Source organism: Solanum dulcamara, chromosome 8 (assembly GCF_947179165.1).
Source record: "Solanum dulcamara chromosome 8, daSolDulc1.2, whole genome shotgun sequence".
NCBI lineage: Eukaryota > Viridiplantae > Streptophyta > Magnoliopsida > Solanales > Solanaceae > Solanum > Solanum dulcamara.
In genome coordinates this window covers 8,519,332-8,535,491 of record NC_077244.1, presented here as the reverse complement: position 1 = coordinate 8,535,491, position 16,160 = coordinate 8,519,332, and positions in this window count along the sequence as shown.

Here is a 16,160-nt window from a genome sequence, read left to right as displayed (position 1 = left end):
GAATAACCAATTAAAATGGATAAGATGTTCATGAGGTCTCTAAACCATTGTTCATCTTTCTACACCATATTCTCAAAATACATCACTGAACCACAACCTTACTTACTCTTTTCAAATCGCAGACCACACATTATTTCCATAAGTCTATTACTTCTACCTTAATACAAGATCTAACACCAAAACCATGCGATGACATCTTAATTGCATGGATGCAGAACTAAGCATGAGTCATCACTATAAGTGACAGAATAGAGTGAACAGATAGGAATTATATCAGATCAAGGACGCACGAAAAAGAATCAAGAAGTGAAGATTTTCCTAAAAATCATCATAGCCTCTCAAAGATAAGTAACAACGTCTTCGCACTAATCTTCGAGACTCCATCAGACCTGGCTTGTACATATATGATACCTATGAACCTGGGCTTTGATATCATTTTATCACAATCTAAACACGGGTGTGATAACATTTGCATTATCTCACCAAGACAAGTAAGCATAAAACCCAACGAAATAGAAAATGAGGAAGTAAAAAGAATAAAAGACTAATATAACTTCAATAACACAGATAACATAACATAACTCAATATAACCCCAAAACCTAGTTGTCACATTACAAGCCCCTAAGTATTACGTTAGATTCAAAGAAACACAAGTCTCAATGTTTTAAATTCTAAAATAGAACAAGAACATACTAAAAAAGAAAGAGGTGTCCGTCGAGATGACAAGTAGCTACCTCACTCCAATAGTTGTATCGAACGTAAAAGGGAAGAAGGAATAATCACAATGATTTGGGCTCAAAACCTATACAAGCGTAGAAAGAAAGGGTGAGTATCAACCAAAAACGGTACTCAACAAGCAAATAAATAACTCTAGGTAAAGACACATCGAACACGAGTACTCCATCGCATGACATCCGAACCTTCTCAAACTACAACCTGCATAGAAGTCAGTCCAACCTAATAGTTCTCACTCCATAACGACAATACAGAAATAGGACATCACAACTTGCACTTTAACACGCATATATAAATATATAAGCATCATTACAGTTTTTCCTCGAACAACAATCAAAATCCACATCATAAATCATGAATATCAGAATACATAGATAAGTGCAATGCAATGTAGTGTCATATAATATAGTTTGATGCATGTTTGTCCTAATGATACATATCTGCTGAATCATCAGTTTGGGACCCATGAGGGATATATCAGTCTGTGCACCTACCATGATGCATGGCATGATCCCTATGTCATCTTAATTTGTATCAACCATGACGTGTGGAAAATCCTCTTTTTCCTCTTAAAATAATTAACCACGGCGCATAGTACGTTTCCTTTTTCCTCTCAAAAAAATCAACCACAACACATAACACATCCTTGTTTCCTCTCAGTCTTTCAAATCATCATACAACATTGGTACAATATCAATGCAAGTAGATATATGCAAATACTCAATGAGAGGAATATAAATTTCACATTCACAACCCAGTACAAATAATCTCATCACAACATCATGAATAAGTTGATACAATCATTAGAACCATTCAAGGCAATATTATATAATAAAACCAACAAGTTCCTTCTTTTATTCCACCTTTACTATAATTAGAGTTTATTTAATAATTATGAAAGCATGATATATGAAACCCTTCACCAAGACCCATTACTCTCAAGCATACAATGACATACAAGGTTCAATACACTCACCAAAGAGTTAAGAAGTCCACTTACCTCAAAAGAAAATCAAGCAGTCACTTTGTCACTTGGGTATTTCCTTTCTGATGGGTCTCCAACTCCATACGAACTATTTAAATATGGAATCACAATAAGAATACAAGAAAAATAACACCCATATTGTTAATTTTGAAGATCGGGTTCAAAATGACCCAAACATGCATTCCCAAAAAATTTGGAATAAATCTTGAAATTTACATAAAATTACTTTATCCAAAGGGTTTGTAACTCACTGGTGAAAACCAATTTGAAAAGGGGTAAAAACGAGTTCACAATTCTAAATTTACTAAAATCTAAGTTCTTGAGAAAATCCACTATTTTTGAAATTGAAATCTTAACTTTTGATGTTAAAATCGATAGATAGACATTGGGTAATGACGATTTAATGTTAAAAAGGCTTATCCAACACCTTAGTCTTGAAAAAACTCATTGAAATCACCTAGGGGTGAGTTCTCAAGGTCAACAATGGATAAATGAGGAAAATTTTACGTTTTCGGACTTAAGTCACTACTTGTAATGACCCTGAAGGTCATTTTCGATATTTTTGATAAAATTACCATTATACCCCTCTCATTAGCTTCCCCAAGTCAATTTTGGTTGGGTCTAAAAGTTGGATTTTGAAAATATTGTGAAAAGTTGAGATTTGCTAGAGAAATGACTTTTAAAGGCTTAAGTTGTTAATTTTTAAGTTTCGGAGTCATTTAGAGTTTTGAGTCTCGGAATTAAATTGCATCGATTCCATTAGTTCTGGAGTGTGGAAATTGATCTTGAAGATTCTTCGTAACCAGATTTGGAGTTGAAACGTTGATTTTAAGCTCGAAGTTGGAAATTTAGTTAAAATTTGATCCAAGTTTGACTTTGGTCAACATTTGGGGTTTGGGTGCTCGAATTGGATTTTTGATGGTTCCAATGATTTTGGGAGGTGATTTCAACACTAGAAATGACTTTCTTGTAATGTTTAGAGGTCTTGAGTGTATTTTGGATATTTTAAGTGTCGAAACTAGTTTAGTTGCAATTAATCAAATTTTGGGTCAAGGAAATCTCAAATTTGAATTTTGATGGTTCCATTGAGTCTGAAATATCAAATTTAGTAGGGTTGCATATATGATTTGTGTACACAGATATTGAATGAATCCCAAGGGTCGTTTCAGTGACTTTTAAGACTGGTTAGGATCTGCTATCTAGTGCCTGTGAAATCCTTCTCTGCATTTGTAGAGCCTTCACTGAGTTTCCGGAGGAGAGTAATGGTTTCCCTCTTTGCATTCGCGAAGACAAGGCCACCTTTGTGAAAGGATAGTTAATCCTCCTCCGTGTTCACGGGGACTGTGCTGCTTTTGCGGAGGATTATTTCTGCTGCCTACGCGTTCGCAGAGTAAGTTATCCGCATTCACGAAGTATGTTTTCCGCGTTTGCGAAGAGAAAATCTCGCCTGAATAGTGATATTTTTCCATAGTCGAGATTTAAGCCACTCTCCACCATTTTTAAGTTTCCAAGCTTGGGGTAGGCGATTTGAAAGGGATTTCTTGCGGGGAAAACATTGGGTAAGCAATTCTAAGCTATTTCTTGATTATCCATTACTTAATTGGGATTTTTAAATATGAAATTGGTGATTTTGAGTTGGGGGAATTGAGGTTTTTCAAGAACAATGCAAATTTGGTTTTCTATTGATCGTGAACTCATTTTAACTCATTTTTGGAATTGTTTTGACCATTAGATTTCTTACTACTTGAAGAATGTTTTCATCTAAAAGAAATCAGATTTCCGAGTTTGTTTTCCGATATGAGATTTTTTACCATTTTATCCTTCTTTACCTGAATTGCTTGATTTTAGTGTTAATAGCTTTGAAATATGATTGTGAGTCTATGTTTGATTAGATTGTGGTGATTTGGAGTATCGTCGGAGAAGAAAAGCTTTGATTTCAGATTATTCGTGACTTTGGGCCAAGACAAGTGGAATTCTAACCTTTGTTAAGTATGTTGAAGCTTGCATTTTCCTATGTGAGTGAATTAGGGTGTATTGGCTTATTGGATTGGGTTGAATTATATGATTTAAAGTGTGATAGTGAAATTCGGGTATAGGTAATTATCTAAATATTGTGAATTATGAGATATTGACTTATTGTGTAATTGTGGAATATATGACATATATGTTATTGGCTGAGAAGTGATATGAGTGAGATACTAGATTTTTGGACTGAGGTTTCTACCGATCAAGGTGATTTGCCGAGGTCTCTTCCGATGGATGAGGTCTTTTTCGGTGGATATTATGACCGAGGTCTCTTCCAACAAAGTTGATTGATCATGATCTATGTGAGGCCCCATGAATTCCGATATGAGGTGATCAACAGATGTGTATCGTAGGACAGACATGCATCACGATTATTTGGCATTGCATTTGCATCTAATTTATCTTGTGGCTGCAAATTATTGAGCTTACATATGTGTGTTGAGTATGATGATGAGAAAAAATGTGTATTCTCTATTTGTGGAATGTCTGATATTTCTGAGATAATTGATGTATAAATTGTATAGATTGGGTTGTCTGAGTGTAGGTGTGTAGTTGTGGAGGTATGTGGTTGGGATGTTAGGAGTAGATATGTTCTGCATTGCTTTACCTAGGCTTTAATTTCCCTTTTGCTGAGCACCGTGTTGTTGGTGCTCACCCCTTGCTTCTACACCTGTGTAGGATCTGAGCCCGGTACCTCCCGCTCTTAGTATTTTAGTGGATTGGACCGAGCTTTCAAACATGTGAGAGGTAGCAACTTGTCTTCTTTGGCAGACCCTCGTTGCTCATTTATCTTATATTTAGATCTATTTGAGGACTGAGGCATTTGGACTTGTACTTTCTTATTTCTATCAAAAACTAATGGCTGATACATATGACACCAAATCTTGGATAGTTTAGAATTTATTTTTCCGCTTATCCTTATCTATATCATATTAGACTTTATTCCGCTTATTTTGAATTGTTCAAACTCTTAGGATGACTCTTCTTGGTGGATTAGGCGAGTGCCATCATACTTGAATCCAGTTCGTGATACTGCTAGGCAATTTATCCTCCAAGAACGCGGGCTCCACTCTGCCAATGCGGAGTTCAACTCCCAGACCCTTCATGAACACGAGAGTTACTCCGCGAATGCAAAGGTCAAGTCTCAAACCCTCCACGAACGCGTCCATGACCCCTCAAACACGAAGGGGGCACTAGTTATTAGCAATTACAACAACACACCGAAAACAAAGATTCACCAAATAGGCTTTCAAGATTCATTTATAACTCCGAGCACACAAACCAAATATGTTGTCCTACTAAATTCAACATTCCAAACTCAATGAAATCGTCATAAATGATTTGAGGTCTCAATGATACGAAACCCGTTTTAGTCATAATAAACTAATTTTCACCCAAAAAAACAAACTGTCCTCGAAACCTCTGAAAGTTCATCTAAGATATCACATCAGTCTAAAATCATCCCTCGAATCCAATGGATTCGTTGGAATTTCAATCAAAGCGTCCGAACTCCGAAAGTTAATGAAAGCCAACTCTTCGACTAATTTCACTTAAACTTCCAACTCAAAAGCTCAATTCCGCGTTAAGACTTCGAAACTAAAAATAACTAAACTCGTAGATCAAATTCTACATTTCTGGGGTGATGAAATTGTCAGAATTCCATTCTAAGACTCATTTCTCCTGTTGTTATCAAAAATCACTTTTGAACAACTTAAAGTCTCCAAAACTCAAAAATTTCCAAAGATCACAACTTTTCAATAAAACTTTTAAAACCAACTTCATAAATGGATCAACCATGTCTCGGGGCAACTATTGGGAGGGGTAAATGGTAATTTTCCAAGAATTCGAAAAATGACCTTCAGGGTCATTACATATTCTTAGGATACCACTTCTAAATTACTGACTTATTTATGCTAATAAATTACTAAAACTAGGCCTCTACTTAATGATAAGTGAAACTCAAAATCAACTCTTCTTGATCTTGGTTCAGTGGTCATTTCAGTAGTTGAAACTTGGTTATTTTGTATATATTGTCCCCTTTCTCCAAGTATTTATACTCCTTTCTCAATCTCTTGTCTCTATATTTGAAACAAGTTGAAAAACACACTCTACTATGAACTTCTTCTTCGACGAGATGTGTGGCTATTTTGAAGAGAGTTGGTACCTTCAACTATCTTACGAATCAGGTTCTTAGTTTGTTGTTTCAAGAGAAAAACAAGGAACTAGAATAAAGGACACAACAATTTTCTCGTGGAAAAACCTCCTCACTAAAGGAGTAAGAATCACAATTTCAATTTACTCAAACCTCAAAGTTTTATGATTATAAACTAATAATCAAAGATGTAAAAAGGAAAATTCAAGGGATAATGTATAAGTACCACCCTCAACTATAACCGAAATCCCAGCGACACACCTTAACTTTACTATGGTCTTATTACCCATCTAAACTATTTTAAAATGGAATAAATACATCCTAAAAGCTGACGTGACACAGAGATAATGCACATTTTCTTGAAGGCAAATGATGGATGAAAAAACTGGACACATATCCTTTTTTAATTGGTAACTTTATAATTAGTTAGTACACATAATTATTAATATTAAAACTTACATATATATTTAATTATTATCATTTCTTTCCATGTAAAATATTTATTTTAATTTCTTCCTCACTTTAAATTTTTTATCTTTTTTCTTTCATTAATTTCTTATCTTTTCACTTTATTTTTTTTTAAAATAAATGATGTGGACTATGTGAAGAAGGTAAAGTCGCAGATACGAGGAAGTAATGAAACTCATGGTGGTAAAAGGTGTAGAGCCCGATATAGTCACCTACAATGTGATAATGGATGGATATTGTTTGAGTGGTCAACTTGATGGAGGAGAACTTTTGATATCATGATAGATAAGAACATTGAGCCTGACAATTTTAGCTATAGCATACTAATAAATAGATATTGTAAGAAAAAGAAAGTGGATGAGTGTAATGACATTGAGGGTGATTTTTAAAAATTTGTACAAAATACGCGTGAACAGTAACATACATGAACAGTAACACGCGTGAACAGTAACTTTTTGACAGAAAATGCCCCTTTCTTCCCATTTCAATATTTTTCATCATTTGTTTGATTTCTTGAACTCTTTGAGGTGATTTGAGAAGAGATTTTTAAGGCAAAGTGTTGGGTAAGCAATTTTTGACCTAAAACCTTCCTTTTTTATTAAGTTTTTGATGATTTTAACCCCTAAAGTTTAGTTTCAAACCCCAAAAATAGTTGTTTCTTTCCTAATCCGAATTTAAGAAAAATGGTGATTGCTAACTGGTTTTGAGCTCTATTTTTATGAGTTTTTCAACCATGAGTTCCTTATTACAAGTAGAATGTGATTGTCCAATAAAATTCCAGATTTGACCCTTTTCGAAAATAATTAATTTTTGGACTATTTTACCCCCGGTTCCGAAACCTATCAATGTAGGTGTCATTGGACTCCTTGTGTTGTGAATGTTTTATTGTTGATAGTGGGTTGTCAATCCGAGCATGAAATTCGAGAGCTTCTTTTTCGGTGAAGGTGTTCTAGTGCGGTTTCGACAATTGAGGTAGGTTTGACTATCCTTCTTTGAGACTGAGATGGGGTAATTAGTCATTCATATGTTATAAACTTTGGGATGGGGTTGTAGTATGGGATGAGAATGTTATATATATTATGATGTTGTGTGGGGACTTACTTATTAATGTGTTGACGTGTGGGGGTTTATTTCTATTATATAGCCCGTGTGGGGGCCTTATTTGTTATCTTATTTGCTTTGAGAGCATGTGACTCCTGATTTGACTAAGAGAGAGGATTGAATATATTATTTGACTTGTGATATCCGCCTGAGGTGTTGAGTGGGGGTTTTGAGCATGCTTGAGTATTGAAATATTATTGAGAAAGGGGTAAATATTTAAATGGGAGTATTTCTTTCCCATTACTATTTATTAAGGGTGAATACATTGTGTAGGTTAAGTTTTGAGAACTTTGAACCTTATACCAAATGTGAGTTGAATATTACTTTCATACCATAATTATTTTGATGCATTCATCGTCATTCATCATATCATGAAACATGGGAAATCGAGAAATATGGAAATTCTTTTTTAGAAAGAAAATGAAACACGTTTAAACCTTTGTATCTTGAGTCCCTGACCGAGGTAGTTTTCCGACAGGGTAGTGGATGCATTGTGATCCCAACCTTGATATCTTGAGTCCCTGACCAAAGCAGTTTTAGGATAGGGTAGTAGATGCATTGTTATCCCTTGACCACGAGGAGGTGGCAAGTATAATGAAATATTGTGATTGGGATATATGGTCTGCGAGACCCCCATGGGTCCTGCTTGGTAGCACAGCTCGGCAGGTGTATACGACAGGCTATGCGACAGTCTTGATTCCATCGTACCACCACATCATTACATCATATTGCATTGCATTGCATTGATATCTATGCTGCTTGAATTATTTGATTAATTGTGATTATGAGCTATTATTGTGGGTTTACTTTACTCGTGCCACTATATATATATATATATAAACTGGCAACACCGATGCCGAAGTGGGACTTTTCTGTATGCAGGTGGAAGCGTTCCTTAGTTTATTTCATAAGTTTGATTAATTCATTATACTCAGTCAGCTAAAACCTACTAAGTACATGTGAATTATACTCACCCCTACTTCTGTATCCTTTTTTGATGCAGATACTAGTTTGGGTACCTCACGTGGCAGTTGATATTCTAACGGATTGTGTATTCTCAGATTAGTGGTGAGGTCCCAGAATTTGGATCGTGACTAGTCTATCTTTATTTTTCAGTCTTTTGTATCATTCAGAGACTTATGTTATATCTTCAAATTCGAACCTTCTATTAGATACTCTTTATACTTATGACACCAGGTTTTGGGATAATTTTTTTTATTGTTTTTCTTTTTATTTAAATTGTGGCATCACTTTCCCCTTTGTGATTCTTTTATGAGTTTTATTTTTAGGGTTACACATCAGATTAGGTTTTGAGATGTGTGACATCATCACCTCAATTTTTGGGTCATGACAATGAGGCAATGAAATTGTTTCGTGATATTTCTCAAAAAAGATCAAAGTCTAATATTGTTACCTATACTACTATCTTGCAAGGTCTATTTAAAGTTGGAAGAATTGGCGATGGGGAAAAAATTTATGCCGAGATGCTATCTACGGCACCATACCTGACATATGCTGGGTTTAACTGATAGTTTGAATGAAAAATTGAGGGAAAAAGAATTGGAGAGAAAACTGATATGTTCTCTCTTGCTTTATTAAATAAGCTTTGGTCCCACATAGGTGGTGGAAAGGAAAGGTCTCCTTCTTAAAAGAAGAAGCACTCCTTCATGTTGCTAAAGGGTCAAGAAGAGGGTCTCTCCTTGCGCCGTCATCGTCGTCGCTCGCTCGGCTCGGCTCGGCTTCGACTACGACTTCGGCTTCAGATTTGGATTTGGATTTGGTCAATTGATATGATTGATTGATAATCTTTTTGGACCAAATTTCCTTTAAATTTTAATTAATTAATATTATTTATTTATTTAATTAATTAAGTGGAAAAATCCTGACCCGTGACTCGCGACCCGTTTCTTTCCCGGATTAATTTAAAAATATTTCCCTCCGTTTTTCAAACAGATTTTTGAAAGGTTGCAACCTTGTCCGAAAAGTTGCAAACCTTTTCTCAACAGGCAAATCTTTTCCCAACAAGTGCGTTTTCTTAAAAGGTGCAAACAGTCTATATAGGTCTCTTAATCCTCAGAATGTTCCATACGAAATATCTGAAATAACATCTTTTTCTTCTTCTTTCTGCACTTCCTAAAATTGTGTGATATACAACCTTCGAGTGGTTCGCAGTCACCAAAATTTGCAGTACCTCTACTTTGGTGAGTAAATCATTCTATCTTGGGAGGAAAGATTCCAAAACCTCGGGTACTTTGAGGGGAATAATTTCCTTAAGGACACACTGTGTATTCAGTGGGCTCGATTTTGTTTTTGTTCTTACAATAATTTTTCAAATACTATTATTATTTTTCAGATTTATTCCAGATTCTGTCTTTATTACTTTCAGAAGTTTTTTGTTACTGTTTAATATTTTCCAATACAGTTTTCTAACAATCTTAAGGAAATTAATGTGATTTTTGTTTTTCTAATTAAATTGTATTATTTTTCATGACCTTATTGCTGAAGGTATGGTAGTTAATGAAGCATTTCAAGTGGCTGCAATGATAGAAAAGTTGCCTCTTTCGTGGAGAGATTTCAAAAATTATCTAAAGCACAGACGTAAGGAAATGAAGTTGGAAGATCTTGTGATTCATCTCAAGATTGAGGAAGATAACAAAACAACACAAAATAAGTCGCGTGGAAATTTAACAATTATGGGAGCGAACATTGTTGAAGATGCTGCTCCAAAGAATAAGAAAAGGAAGCAACCTTTTGGAAAGAATCAGGAGCAGAACAAGAAAAAGTTCAAGGGCAATTGTTATAATTGTGGGAAAGTTGGCCACAAAGCTCCAGATTGTCGTATTCCGAAAAAGGACAAGAGAAAGGGACAAGCCAATATGATGGAAAATAAAGAAGGTATTGATGATTTGTGTGCAATGCTATCAGAATGCAACCTAGTAGGTAATCCCAAAGAATGGTGGCTTGATTCGGGAGCTACTTCGCATGTGTGTGCAGTTCGAGAAGCCTTCTCTACTTATTCCCTTGCAGCACCTGATGCGACGATCTATATGGGAAATTCTGCAATTTGTAAGATTGAAGGATATGAGAGAGAATTTCTGAAAATGACATCCGGCAAGGTGGTGATGCTGAACAAAGTATATCATGTTCCAGAAATGCGAAAGAATTTAGTATCTGCCGGCCTTTTTATCAAGAATGGATTCAAGTATGTTCTAGTTTCAGATAAAGTAGTTGTCAGTAAGAATGAAATGTATCTAGGAAAAGGCTACCTCACTAAGGGTCTTTTCAAACTAAATATAATGGTTGTTGATGATAATAAAGTTCAAGGTTCTTTTTACTTACTTGAGTCAAATAATTTATGGCATTCACGTTTAGGATATGTCAATCATAAAACCTTGCGAAAACTGATTAACTTAAATATATTGCCTAACTTTGATTGCAATAAATCAAAATGTCAAGTATGTGTTGAATCTAAGTATGCTAAGCATCCTTATAAATCTATTGAAAGGAATTCTAGTCCCTTAGAATTGATTCACACAGACATTTGTGATATGAAGTCTACACCAACTCGTGGTGGGAAGAAGTATTTTATAACTTTTATTGATGATTTCACTCGATATTGTTATGTGTATTTTCTTAATAGTAAGGATAAAGCAATTGATGCATTTAAACAATACAAGAACGAAGTGGAAAATCAATTGAATAAAAAGATAAAAATGATTAGAAGTGATAGGGGTGGAGAATACGAATCTCCTTTTGAAAACATATGTTTAGAATATGGAATTATTCATCAAACTACTGCCCCCTACACACCAAAATCAAATGGAATTGCAGAAAGGAAAAACCGAACATTAAAAAAAAATGATGAATGCTTTATTAATAAGTTCCAGTTTACCGCAGAACTTGTGGGGGAAACTATTCTTACAGCTAATCGAATACTCAACAGAGTACCCCACAACAAAACACAAACTATTCCATATGAACTATAGAAAGGAAGAAAACCCAACTTGAAATATTTCAAAGTGTGGGGGTGTTTAGCAAAGGTCCAAGTTCCTTTGCCCAAAAGGGTAAAAATTGGACCAAAGACCGTGGATTGTGTTTTTATTAGCTATACTACAAACAGCAAAGCTTGTCAATTTTTGGTTCACAAATCGGACAATCCTGAAATTAATGTTAATACGGTAATTGAATCAGATAATGCTGAATTTTTTGAAAATATTTATCCGTATAAAACTAAATGTGAATCCTCAAGTGAAAGATCTAAACGACCACGAGAAGTTCAAAAGGAAAGTAAACCAACCGAAGAGGATCCAAGGCGTAGCAAACGTCAAAGGATATCTACTTCCTTTGGACCAGATTTTGTGACATTCTTGCTTGAAAATGAGCCTCAAACATTTAAAGCTGCAATGTCTTCTTCTAATTCAACATTTTGGAAAGAGGCAATCAATAGTGAGATTCAATCAATTTTGAATAACCATACATGGGAATTGGTTGATCTTCCTCCTGGAAATAAACCTTTAGGATCAAAATGGATATTTAAAAGGAAAATGAAAGATGATGGCACTATTGATAAATATAAGGCAAGACTTGTGGTCAAAGGTTATAGACAAAAAGAAGGTCTTGATTACTTTGACACATACTCGCCGGTAACAAGGATAACATCTATTCGGGTATTAGTGGCACTTGCAGTTGTATATGGTCTTGAAATCCATCAAATGGATGTTAAGACAGATTTCTTAACTGGAGAATTGGAGGAAGAAATTTACATGGAACAACCTGAGGGTTTCGTAGTTCCAGGTAAAGAAAGGAAAATGTGCAAACTTGTTAAGTCACTTTATGGACTTAAACAAGCACCTAAACAATGGCATGCGAAATTTGACCAAACAATGTTGACAAATGGATTTAAGATTAATGAGTGTGACAAATGTGTTTACATTAAAAATACTCCAAATCATGAAGTCATTGTTTGTTTATATGTTGATGACATGTTGATAATGAGTAAGGACATTACCGATGTAAATGCTACGAAACGTATGCTTGCTAGCAAATTTGACATGAAAGACTTAGGGGTTGCTGACTTGATCTTAGGAATTAGGATCCATAAAACTCCACAAGGTCTAGCATTATCACAGTCACATTATATTGAAAACATACTTGATAAGTTCAAGCATTTAAATTTCAATGTTGCAAAAACTCCAATTGATGTAAGTTTTGCACTTCAAAAGAATGAAGGTAAAAGTGACTCATAATTGGACTATGCACGAGTTTTGGGAAGTTTGATGTATATTATGAATTGTACACGACCAGATATAGCATGTGCTATTAGCAAGTTGAGTCGATTCATGAATAATCCTAATCAAACTCATTGGATGGCAATGAAATGAGTCTTAGGGTATTTGAAACACACCCAAAACTATGCTTTGCATTATAATAAATATCCCACAGTAATTGAGGGATATAGTGATGCAAACTGGATCACCGGATCATCTGAAGTTAAATCCACAAGTGGATATGTTTTCACCATTAGTGGAGGAGCAGTGTCTTGGAAATCATCAAAATAGACATGCATCGCCCGCTCTACAATAGAGTCTGAATTTATAGCTTTAGACAAGGCTGGTGAAGAAGCTGAATGGCTCCGAAATTTTTTGGAAGATATTTCATTTTTGTCTAAACCTTTGGCACCCATATGTATACATTGTGATAGGCAAGCAGCAATAGGGAGGGCAGGAAATGTTATGTATAACGGAAAATCGCGTCACATTCGACGGCGACACAATACTGTTAGACAACTACTCTCTAGTGGTGTTATCACCATTGACTACATAAAGTCAAGAGATAACGTATAGGATCCACTAACAAAAGGCCTATCTAGAGAGGTTGTTGAAAGATCATCGAGGGGAGTGGGGTTAAGGCCTAGGACAAGTCAAAATGATGGTAACTCTACCAAGTAGACTGGAGATCCTAAGAACTAGGTTTAAGGAGATCAAACAAAATTATGATTGGCAGTTCAACATTGTCAAATAACTCAACCCATTCTCGTGATGATGATAATGTTCAGAAACAAAGGATAAAACCTTGAGGCTTTTTAATGAGTGAATAAAGCTTTAAAGGGTTTTTAATAATTATCTAAGTCTGACGGAAAATGACTAGATAGTGTGTCTATAGGACTACATGTTTAGAAATCACCTATGTGAACGTGAAGTATAAGCCGCTTCAAGGGGAATGACGGTAAAGGCCCATTTTCTATGCATTCACGAAACCAGGCGGTGTTCATGGCTGAAACGAACACAACCGTGAGAACCATAGATAGTTGATGATTAATTGTGTGACTTATGTTGTCTAGTTATTCAACAAAGTTCAATGGTTCACAGATATCGCATCTACCGATTGATCGAGTATTTCCTATATAAGTTCACTATGGAAAGTTTAAAGGGAAACCTACTTATCCAGATGCAATTAATCTTCGCTTGTATATCACACACTTGTCCGTGCATTCCTTTATATTGTAGACATTCCCCATTCATGTGGGGGATTGTTGGGTTTAACTGATAGTTTGAATGGGAAATTGAGGGAAAAAGAAATGGACAGAAAAATGATTTGTTCTCTCTTGCTTTATTAAACAAGCTTTGGTCTCACATAAGTGGTGGAAAGGAAAAGTCTCCTTCTTAAAAGAAGAAGCACTCCTTCATGTTGCTAAAGGGTCAAAAAGAGGGTCTTTCCTTGCGCCGTCGTCGTCGTCGCTCGCTCGGCTCGGCTCGGCTTCGACTACGACTTCGGCTTCAGATTTGGATTTGGATTTGGTCAATTGATATGATTGATTGATAATCTTTTTGGACCAAATTTTCTTTAAATTTTAATTAATTAATATTATTTATTTATTTAATTAATTAAGTGGAAAAATCCTGACCCGTGACTCGCGACCCATTTCTTTCTCGGATTAATTTAAAAATATTTCCCTCCGTTTTTCAAGCAGATTTTTGAAAGGTTGCAACCTTGTCCGAAAAGTTGCAAACCTTTTCTCAACAGGCAAATCTTTTCCCAACAAGTGCCTTTTCTTAAAAGGTGCAAACAGTCTATATAGGTCTCTTAATCCTCAGAATGTTCCATACGAAATATCTGAAATAACATCTTTTTCTTCTTCTTTCTGTACTTCCTAAAATTGTGTGATATACAACCTTCGAGTGGTTCGCAGTCACCAAAATTTGCAGTACCTCTACTTTGGTGAGTAAATCATTCTATCCTGGGAGGAAAGATTCCAAAACCTCGGGTACTTTGAGGGGAATAATTTCCTTAAGGACACACTGTGTATTCAGTGGGCTCGATTTTGTTTTTGTTCTTACAATAATTTTTCAAATACTGTTATTATTTTTCAGATTTATTTCAGATTCTGTCTTTATTACTTTCAGAAGTTTTTTGTTACTGTTTAATATTTTCCAATACAGTTTTCTAACAACATATACACACATAGCACTTTGCTCAATGGTTATTTTAAGTATGGGCTTGTTGAAGAAGCTATGTCACTCTTTAAAAAGTTGGAAAGAAAGAGAGAAGGTACTATTGCATTTTACAACGTTGTCATTAATGGATTGTGCAAAAATGGTAAACTCGAAGCTCATGATGTTTTTGAGAAGCTTTCTTTCATTGGATTGCTTGCGAATGTGAGAACATACACTGTAATGATAAATGAATTTTGTCTTAAAGGGTTGTTTGATAAAGATAAAGATATTCTTAGAAAAATGGGAAGACAAAGGTTGCTTTCCAGACAACGTCACATACAATGTTATTGTTCAAGGATTTCTCAGGCGCAACAAAATTAGTGAAATGGCATCTTTCATGAAGGAAATGGTTGGAAGGGGCTTCTCATTTGTTGCAACTACAACTGGGATTTTGGTAAATATTTAAGGGAGAATCCTTGTGTCCTTGACATGATACCACAGCTTCACTTGAAAAATAAGAAGTGAATACTTCTTTCACTTGGTTTGGTTTATTAGCTTATACTCTGCCACTATTATACAATTTCCTTTTCACCCCTGCAAAAGAGACGACATTCAATGCAATTGCAGTAGCTGAAAAAATGGCAGTCAGAGTGTTACTTGAGCTTTCCAGGCACTTATTGTGGAGGTATGTCATTTTTGATATAATGATTGTTTTTCCACTCTTCTATGTTTTGGAAATCAGATAAATAATGTTCCTTTAAGGGTACTCTTTAGAAGTCTAGGGATATCATTTTGAGTGTTATTTAGTTATCTTCAGGTACTATCATTTTGGGATTCAATAACAATTGCCTGTAACTTAAAATGTTATGGAAACAATCTTTTTGACAAGTTCGACCAATCCTTCTGTCATTGAACCATAAAGTATGAATATATTTGATTATGGACGGTGAAGACAATATTCGAATTAATTTAGTATATATTCTTAGAGCTTTATGTATGAACCAAAAGCACTGGATTTATCGGAATTTAATTTTTTGAACAATAAAACTGTCAAAGTTTTTTTTGGTAAATAAAGAATTTTATTACCAAAGTAAGTGTATGTATAGCTCAAGAAGAAAAACCAGTACCTAACTGGCCTGGACATATAAAAATTTGCAAAGCTGATTGGTCCTTTGACTATTTGTGCCCTGTGAAATGAATACACAGACAATTGCCAGGCTGAAAGGTTTTGAATCTCCATTTTCTACTGTTAAGTGTTGG